Source organism: Camellia sinensis, unplaced genomic scaffold (genome assembly GCF_055761805.1).
Source record: "Camellia sinensis isolate YWXY unplaced genomic scaffold, ASM5576180v1 Unanchor4, whole genome shotgun sequence".
Classification (NCBI taxonomy): Eukaryota; Viridiplantae; Streptophyta; class Magnoliopsida; order Ericales; family Theaceae; genus Camellia; species Camellia sinensis.
The window spans coordinates 12467344-12476875 of record NW_028129277.1 but is presented as its reverse complement, the minus strand read 5'-3'; the positions used below and the strand labels follow the sequence as shown (position 1 = coordinate 12476875).

At 35.0% G+C, this 9532-nt stretch overlaps 1 long non-coding RNA gene across 1 annotated transcript; it reads right to left on the bottom strand.

The window, feature by feature from the left end:
• Window positions 1-4692: 4692 nt before the first annotated feature.
• On the bottom strand, window positions 4693-5851 carry LOC145816732 (uncharacterized). Its single transcript, XR_014358816.1, has 2 exons — window positions 5733-5851; window positions 4693-4967 (listed from the first exon to the last, which is right to left on the bottom strand). It is a non-coding gene; the product is annotated as an uncharacterized LOC145816732 (long non-coding RNA).
• Window positions 5852-9532: the final 3681 nt, after the last annotated feature.

The following is a 9532-nucleotide window of genomic DNA, read 5'->3' as shown; positions in this document are numbered from 1 at the left end:
CTATAAGCTCGTGATAGAGTTGCCTCACTATCACAATGCATAGATATTAGTGGCATAGGTTTTTGCCAAAGATTAATCTCTAACGACAAGTTTCTTAGCCACTCTGCTTCTTTGCTACAAGAAGCCAATGCTACAAACTCAGCTGCCATAGTTGAGTCTGTAATGCATGTCTACTTTTTAGATCCCCCAATAGATAGCTCCACCTCCAAGAGTGAAAATCCAACCACTTGTAGAAGAATGATCCTTATGGTTAGTTATCCAACTGGCGTCCGCAAATCCTTCTAGTACCGTTGGATACCCACTATAGACTATTCCATAGTCCATTGTTTTCTTCAAGTATTTTTATACTCGGTTCACCGCATGCCAATGCATACTACTAGGGTTACTAGTATATCTACTAAGTTTCCCTACTACGAATGCAATGTCAGGTCTGGTGCAAGTCATTGCATACATCAAGCTACTTATCATGTGAGAATACAACTCATCAACAGCCTTACCAGTATTACACTACAGGAAATTACACTTTTGCAGACTAAAAATTTAGTCAGCAAAAGTCTTCTACAACCAATTTTTTTAGTTGCCAGTTTGGTTGGCAATGCATGGTCGGCAAAAGTAATTTGTGACTAAAAAATTTGGTCGTCAAATATTTTTTTGAAACATTAATTTTTTTTTGTGACTAAAATATTAGTAGCCAATTTTTTTTTTTCAAACATTAAAAATATTTTTTTGTTGGGAATTGATGAGTTTTGGTAACTAAATATTTAGTCGCTAAAAGGTATCTAAATTGTAAAACATTTTGATCAACTCTTGCGGAGACTCGAACCATTAACCCTCCGGCACCATGAAGCTTATGCACCACACTTATCCCACTACGCCTATAACACTATGTGATTACGCATAAGACATATATTATTTATAGTAGATTCATATTAATATCAAAGTATATGCATAAACATAATTATTTTACTCACCAATCAGTTTATTTCCGCAACCAAAATACTTTTCGTCGCTAAAAAAAATTAACTTTCGCTGACCAAAGTCAGATTTGGTCTTCGAATATACACTTTCGGCTACCAAAATTTTGGTTGCCGAAAAATTTAATTCCCGCCTTAGAATTTTTGCTCTCCTGCGCTAAAAATGACCACTTTTGGCAACTAAACTTATTTTTTAGTCGCCAATTGTAGACTTTTGGCTACTAAAATTATTTTAGTCACTAAAACCCATATAGTCAGCGACCAAACTTATTTTTTAGTCGTCAATTATAGACTTTTGGCGACAAGTATGATTTAGTAGCCAAAAGCATGTACTTTGGGCAACTAATGCTATTTTAGTCGCCGAAAGCTATACTTTCAGCGACCAAATTTTTTTTAGTTGTGAAATTTGGTCACTGAATGTGCTTTTTCCTGTAGTGTTAAGATACAACTTCATATTTGAATCAAAAGGTGTCGACATGGGTGCACTATTAAATTGATTAAATTTCTTAAGAATTTTACCAATGTAGTACGACTAGGTAAGGATCATATTATTACTTTCTCTCTTAATTCTTATACCCAAAATAACATCAGCTAAGCCCATGTCTTTTGTATTGAAGCTAGATGACGATAAAATTTTAGTGCTTTCAATGACATCATTGTCAGTACCAAAAATAAGCATGTCATCTACATACTAGCATATGATTACACCTCTTGTGCTAGTGAACTTACTGTACACACACTTGTCAGATTCATGTATCCTAAACCCATTTCATAATATGACCTCATCAAATTTCTCATGCCACTATTTTGGAGCTTGTTTCAATACATTGAGTGACTTGATGAGCTTACACAGTTTGTGTTCTTGACCTTTTACAACAAACCCTTCTGGTTGCTCCATATAGATTTCTTCACCTAACTCTCCATTTAGGAAAGTGGTCTTCACATCCATTTGATGGATCTCAAGCTTGTAGATTGAAGCTAGGGCAATTAATACTCTAATGGTTGAGATTCTTGCCACTAGAGCATATGTATCGAAATAATCAATACTGTTTTTTTTTTAGAAAAACCCTTAGCAACCAATCTCGCTTTGAACTTATCAATTGTGCCATCAGCTTTCATTTTTCTTTTCAAAATCCATTTACAACCGATAGGTTTGGAACTAGGTGGCAAATCAACAAGTTCCTAGGTATTGTTACTCATGATAGAATCCATTTCATCATTTATTGCTTCTTTCAGAAAGCAATAGCTTGAGACTTCATAGCCTCCTCAATTGTCGGTGGATCCAAGTCCACTATCAGTGAGATCATTGTTTGCTTGCAATGAGCATCCCTAGTTCCTTCCACAATGTAAACAATGAAATCAAGGCCAAAGGATTTTTCAATCCTAGCCCTCTTACTCTTCCTTGGTTCAAAAGGCTCACTAGGTTCATTGTCTTCTTTGGAAACCAAAGGAGTCGAATCATTTCCTTGATTAGAATATAATCTTGGAATAGTTGTGAACCTATTTTCGTAAACTACCGCATCACGTGATTCAATGATGGTATTTACTTCTACAAAACCATTGGGTTCAACTACTAGAAACCTAAAGGCTTTACTATGCATAGCATAGCCAAGGAATGTACACTCAATTCCTGTTTCACCTAATTTCTACCTTTTAGGTTCAGGCAATCTCACGATTGCTCTACAGCCCAAGTTCTTAAATAACTTAGGTTAGGTTTTTTATTCTTCCAGAGCTCATAAGGAGTAACATTCCTTCCTTTGAGAGGAATTCTATTGAGTATATGGTAGGTGGTAAGCAAAGCTTCACCCCAAAATCCATAGCTCAAACTGGAGTTAGAAGGCATAGCATTAATCATGTTAGTTAAAGTCCTATTTTTTCTTTTGGCTACTCCATTTTGTTGTGGTGTGTAGGGTGTAGATGTCTCATGAATAATACCAATATTTTCACAAAATTCTAGAAAGTGGTATTCACTATCTCTATCTGACCTAAGTCTCTTAATCTTAACATTCAATTGATTTCTATTTCTGTTTTAAATATTTTAAATTTATCAAGAACTTCATCTTTAGTATGCAAAAGATATATATATATATATATATATATGGAAAAGCTTAGAAAAATCATCAATAAATGTTACAAAATATTTCTTACCACCTCTAGAAGGGGTAGAAGGCATATCACGTACATCACTATGTACAAGTTCAAGCAAAGATGTGGTTCTAGCTACTTTAGGAAATAGCATGCGAGTTATTTTAGTTTACCTACAGATTTTCCATTTCAACCATGTCAATGTCATACGTAGGAATTAAATTGAAATTAACCATGTCATTCATTTTCCTAGTATTAACATGTCCTAAACGTGAATGCCATAAAGAAATATAATCAACAATATAAGCAGAAACTTGTGTATTATTATTAATATTGAGTTTGAACATGCCTTGATACAAATAATCCTTCCCAACAAAAATTCCACCCTTAGACAAGACAAATTTGTCCGACTCAAAGACTAACTTGAAGCCATGCCTATTTAGCAAGCTTCGAGATATATGATTTTTCCTAACATCAGGTACATGATACACATCACTAAGCGTCAAAACTTTTCCTGAAGTGAACTCCAGATCCACCTTTCCGTTGCCCTTAATAGCAGTAGTTGAAGAGTTCCCTATCTATAAGGGACACCTTTCTGTGGTCAATGTACTAACTAAGCCATACCCAAGTCTGGGCCACCGTTTGGTCCTCTTGTTCCTCCAGATATGGCTTAGTTAGTACATAGACCACATTGAGAGTGGTTAAGAGGAAATAAAGCTTCTCTTGCCCGCATCGAAAATTTCCTCCATCAAACCAATCTAGCTTCATAAAATCTTGAGTCATGTGTTGGAATGATCTTTCCATAATATTGTCTTTCGATTGTTGAAACTTTGAGATGTTGTGATTGTCCAATTCTTTGAGAACCTTCTTCTAGATGACTGTATTCTGATAACAGAATTTATGCTTCAAGTCGCATTACGACGTCGCTTTTCTAAAGACAATATTTGCCCCCACCAGATGGTGTGTATCGGGTTAACAGTAAATCTGCCTCAAGGATACAATGAAACCTAATCTATAGATCAGTTTATTTGCGGCTGCACAGACGAAGATAGACCAAAATACTCTTGATATAATCAAGAAAACCAAGACACTGATATTCTAACTAGCAAGAAATGAATATTAGAAAATTAGTAGAAATAAAAAGTTAATTTCAGAGAGAGAGAGAGAGAGATTGAATTACAGAGAAGAAAATCTAAATTCTTGGATGAATGAACATGGCTGAATTGTAGCCTATTTATAGGCTTGGGTGCACTTGATTAGAAGGGTCATGTCCCTTGATCGCATCTCATAAGTGACGGAGAAGATCTGACCATTGGATCAAACTCTAATGGTGTAGATCTCTCCTTACACCAATAGGTGCGACGACTAGACACACCCAATCACAATTGGACACCATTTGGATCGTCTGATCGTGCGCATTAGACACATGACTATCCAATCAGAGGGCTCGGTTCACCAACCAATCTACTACATGTCACGCTGACTGTGCTCCACTTGATTGTAACATGCCCAGGGGGTACCCGAGCGTGCTAAACAGTTCGGACTGTCACACCCCAAATCCGGGCATGACCGGCCGTGGCCCACAGGGACTTAGCCCAAGGCACACGTAAGCCTAAACACGAATCCAATCACATTGAACAACTGAACAATAGTCCAATAATAAATAACCAAAACTCAATCCAGACATGCCACAATTATAAACGGCAAAATCAACCGTAATCAAAAGCCATCCAAACTTATGGGATATAAACAACCCACATATCAAAAATAATCCTAAATGAACTTCGATAAGAATAAATATAAATATGCACAAACTTGACATAACACTCTAAACTAAAGGAATGCCCTAGAGGTCCATGCAATTGAGTCCCCGCTACGCCATGAGTCCACTCTAAGTCCTTCTAACACCTGGAAATGGTAAACAACTAAGTCAGCTGATAGCTCAGTGAGTAGCAACATGGATAGTAAATACAGTTTTGAAAACAGGGTTCAATTCCAAAATAAGATATATATCACAGAAACTAGATTGGCATACAGTTTGGTAAATACAATCTGTTTCAAAAGAAGGTTCCACAATTCAACACTTAAAATACTCATGTCTCGCAAGAACATGATAAACGACATTTTTCACTTAAAACAGATTATAACATGAACACCAATAATTTTCTGGGTACCAAGAAAAACAAATAATCTGCCACACATTTCTCAGGCTATAAGCCCCGTTGGATCCAATACCGAACTAAGAGTCATCCTCAGGGTGGCACCTGGGCCTTTTCTCAAAGACGATCCGATTGAAGGTCACCTAGTTGTTTTTAAAGGTCTGTTCCTTACAATCGTTGAGCACTAGAGTCATCACGGCCCAACCCGGATCTGTTCCCTAGTGGCCAGAGTCACCACACACAGTGGAATAATTTCCCTGGACTAAATACACACATGGTCCCAATAATCAATACACATCAGTTTTGCAAAACATGGTGGTTCATCATTATAAACATGAGACCAAAACAAATAGTTTACAGTATGCCAAGTTCACACATGTTTCAGAAATAATTTGATTCAATTGATAATATAATAATTTATCAAAACAGTTTAATCATGAAACAACAATTTAATTTTCCAACAGTTCAGGGTAGGGGAACATTTATAAAAAATATGTAGCATGAAACTACTCACCTGAAACGCAATAATATAATCCTCGAATAGAGTATAAAAGTCCAACTAGTGGCCTGAACCAAGTATAAAAACTACGCGTCACAACTAATTTAAAAATACTAAAAAAAAATAGGAACTAAGTAACCTCAAACTAAAACGCACTAACACGGCTCAACCCAACTCACCGTTACTCTTAAATATTACCTAAGTTCATATTCTTCAAGGTCTAAAATCACCCAAGACATAGATTCCGATCGAAACTTAACTAAAAATAACTTTAAGATGAAACAGTGTTTTAAACAAGTTTTCTCAATCTATTCGCTAACTTTGAAAATTTCAAAACCCACTCCACACTATTCGAAAAATTCCAATAACCTCCAGATATGATCTAATATATCCTAAGTTTCAAACCCAATTGGTTTCACTTGATTTTCTTATCAAAATAATTATCTACAATTTATTATATCCAAACAGGTTGTTTTCTGCAGCACTTTAAAGAAATTGACGGTTCTCTTAATATACACGAGCAATCAATGCAAGGCCAAAAATGTACGAAACTAGACTCGTAACCGGTTCTAATGACACTAATTTGATAATTCTTGGATTTATACCCAAAGAGAACAACACTCCCGAATTTACTATTTCGGATTGGTTTCCTGGACAGATTTGAATACCTCAATTTATATGGATTTCGACTCCCAAAAATTATGAAAAATTTCAGATATGCAATTCAATGTGTAATTGATCTACTGTAAAAATTTCAGATTAAAATTCATCCGTTTGATATGGTTTCTTGATTTTTAAAGTTTGCGATTCTGTGCAGAATTTTTTTTTTGGACTGAAAATTACACCCAATCTTTACACATAAATTTAGCTCCTCAAGTTTCTTAATAGGATATCTATATACACAATACATAAACCTACAACCTCTCCATGAATGAATAAAATAATTATAGAATAAGGATAGAACAAAGAAAGAAGAGAAGAAAACCTAAGAGGGCTAACCTTTGATGATCACACACAGCACAACACACCCAAAAGTTCTTTGATTGCAACATCTTCTTCTTTTTTTTTTCCTTCTCTCAAACCTTCTCCCGTGGCTGCTGTTGTTGCCCTATGTAGTGAACAAATAATAGAGTAGGGTTTGTGTTTATTTTATTTTATACTAGTGGTGGGCACACATAGGTCAAATAAATAGATAAATATGCAAAACATATGTATAAGTTACATGTAACTCAAATGGTAGGAGTCTTATATATTAACCTTGTGGTCTAGAGTTCAAGTCACACCCTCCTCTCTCTATATATATATATATATTTTTATAATAAATCTTGCCTCTAAATTAAATGCTTTCACCACAAATTTATTTTAAGTTTAAAATTAATTAAAACATCCTCCAATAATATTTAATTTGCACCTTAGAATTCACCACAAAAATATTTGAGATTGTAATATTATTATTTAATTATTTACTTAATTTTTATATTCGGGTTCTCACACGGACTCTTGAATTTTCTTTGATCTAGTCTCACAAGTGCACATAGATGAGAGTTCAAATTTGGCAACTTTTATAGAAAATCCATTTTATTACAAATTCTTTGCCATAAATGGATTGCATCATCAGATCTTAGAGTCGCCACCTAATAGTTGGGAAATTAGGAAACCTATGACTCGTGTCAAGGCCACTGTTCGTCATAACCAAAGTTGTCTCGATTTGGAACCTTAGGTATGAAAAGGAAAGGTCATTAATTGAGCACCCCCACTCAGCCGATCAAATGATCGGCCTTTACTAACCATGATATGAGTTTTATTAGCTTTATATGTTCATATTCCAATTATTAATAATCCGAAAAAATTACTATGTGAAGCATACAAGTATAGACTATGTCATTCATTTTGGAATAATTTGATTTCATGTATGTTGAAAAGAGTTTTGAAGATGTACAACTCAAATAAATTGAGTCTACAATCATGAAAACTAACATCATTCCAAATTAAGTGACACAACCTCCATCCACTGGCATTTATAGAGTTATATCACATAAACACATAGCCACATGGTAGAATACTAAACATAGTAAGAAAAACGCACACAAACGGGATGCTAAAGCGTAAAAACTTACATGTTTGACGTCCTGCGAACAAGATACAAAACAAAGTTATGCAATTCACTCATGAAATGCAACTAAAGATTCGGCTTCTATATATGACATGTGAATCATTTCAAGAACATGAGGCAGTGCACATAATCACATAAGAATTGATTAAACCCACAAATACAAATTTGGCCGAATCTTAATGCATGAAACATGGATGTAAAGCATAGAATATGATGAGAAATAAAAATATGATAACATATTCACAACTATAGTGTTAGTAATGGGAGCCCATATGGCATGACCATTAAATTTGAATTTGAATCCTTATCCAAATAGGTTTTGAATTTGAAATCAAATCTATTTAGGATAACCACTCAAGATACAGATATTATCAGTTTTAACTGATATGGATAGATATAATAATATATTATATATCTGATATATGGTTATGGGTAATCAAGTGAGAAACTACGTATAGTCTGTTTCTACCCATATACTGACTCTCTCCCAAAAACACAACGATCAAGTCTTTGCACTGTGATTTTGTGTGGGTGATATTCAATCTGTGATATCACTCCACTGCTGGGTTGATTTATCAGTTTTCTGGAAGCACGTGATTTATCCAAGAAGGTTCTATCATCAAGAAGGTATGATCTGATTATTTTATCCGCTGCATATTCTGTGTTTTTAGTGTACATTGGTATCAGAGCATGTTAATGGATATTTTCGTGTTTCCTTTAATCATGTGTATACTTTTATATGTATATGTATACATTATACACATGAATATTTGTAGAAGAAAATTTTTTTTTATCAGATTAGGAGCATAAAAATAATTTTTTTTATGTTCATTAATATCTTTTTTCATATCATAAATAGTTTTATTTTGAAAAAAGGAGTCCGGCAGTACAAAAATCGGACCAGAAAACACCCTGGAAGGCGGCGCGTGGTCTGCACGCGCCACCTGACGCCGTGGGCCGTTTCCACGCGCCCCCACGCGCAGCCACGTGCCCCCACGCGCCAGCTGCTCAACCGACGCGCTTGCACGCGCTCTCACGCGCGCGCCCTCCGCGCCACGCACGCGCGCCGTGCTCTGAGCCGCGGGCTGAGCCGCGAGCCGAGCCGCGCGCCGAGCCGCGCCGTTTTCCTCGGCTGGCTTGGCTGCTGGCGTATTAGGCACTGTTTGTTTTGTTTTTAATTCTGAATTGCGTTAAATGGTCATAATTAATTCATTACATATTTGTTTTATGCGTGGCTTATACTGTTAGACTCAGAATTAATTTTTCTACATTCTGTAAAATTTTGAAAATTTTCAGAAAATATAAATTATTTTTCCTGTGTTAATAATTCATGTTTTATGCTTTAAACTGCTTCTGGTATTGCATAAATAATTTTCTGGGGCTGAAATATTTATTGTAGACTTCTGAAAGGTTTTATTATTTACTGGTAATATTGTCTCATTTTATCAGTTTCTGGATTTTTTATTTCTAATTTTATGTGTATTTATTAGTCATTTAAAATTCCAGAATATTTCAGAAAAATTTCAGAATATTTCAGAACAATGTACATTTTAATTATGGCATAATCTGAATATTGTTTCTGTTTACTAGTTTCTGGATTTTTTATTTCTAATTAGTTATTTAAAATTCCAGAAAATACCAGAAAATTCCAGAAAATTTCAGGATGATGTACTTTCTGTTATGGCATAATTTAAATATTTAA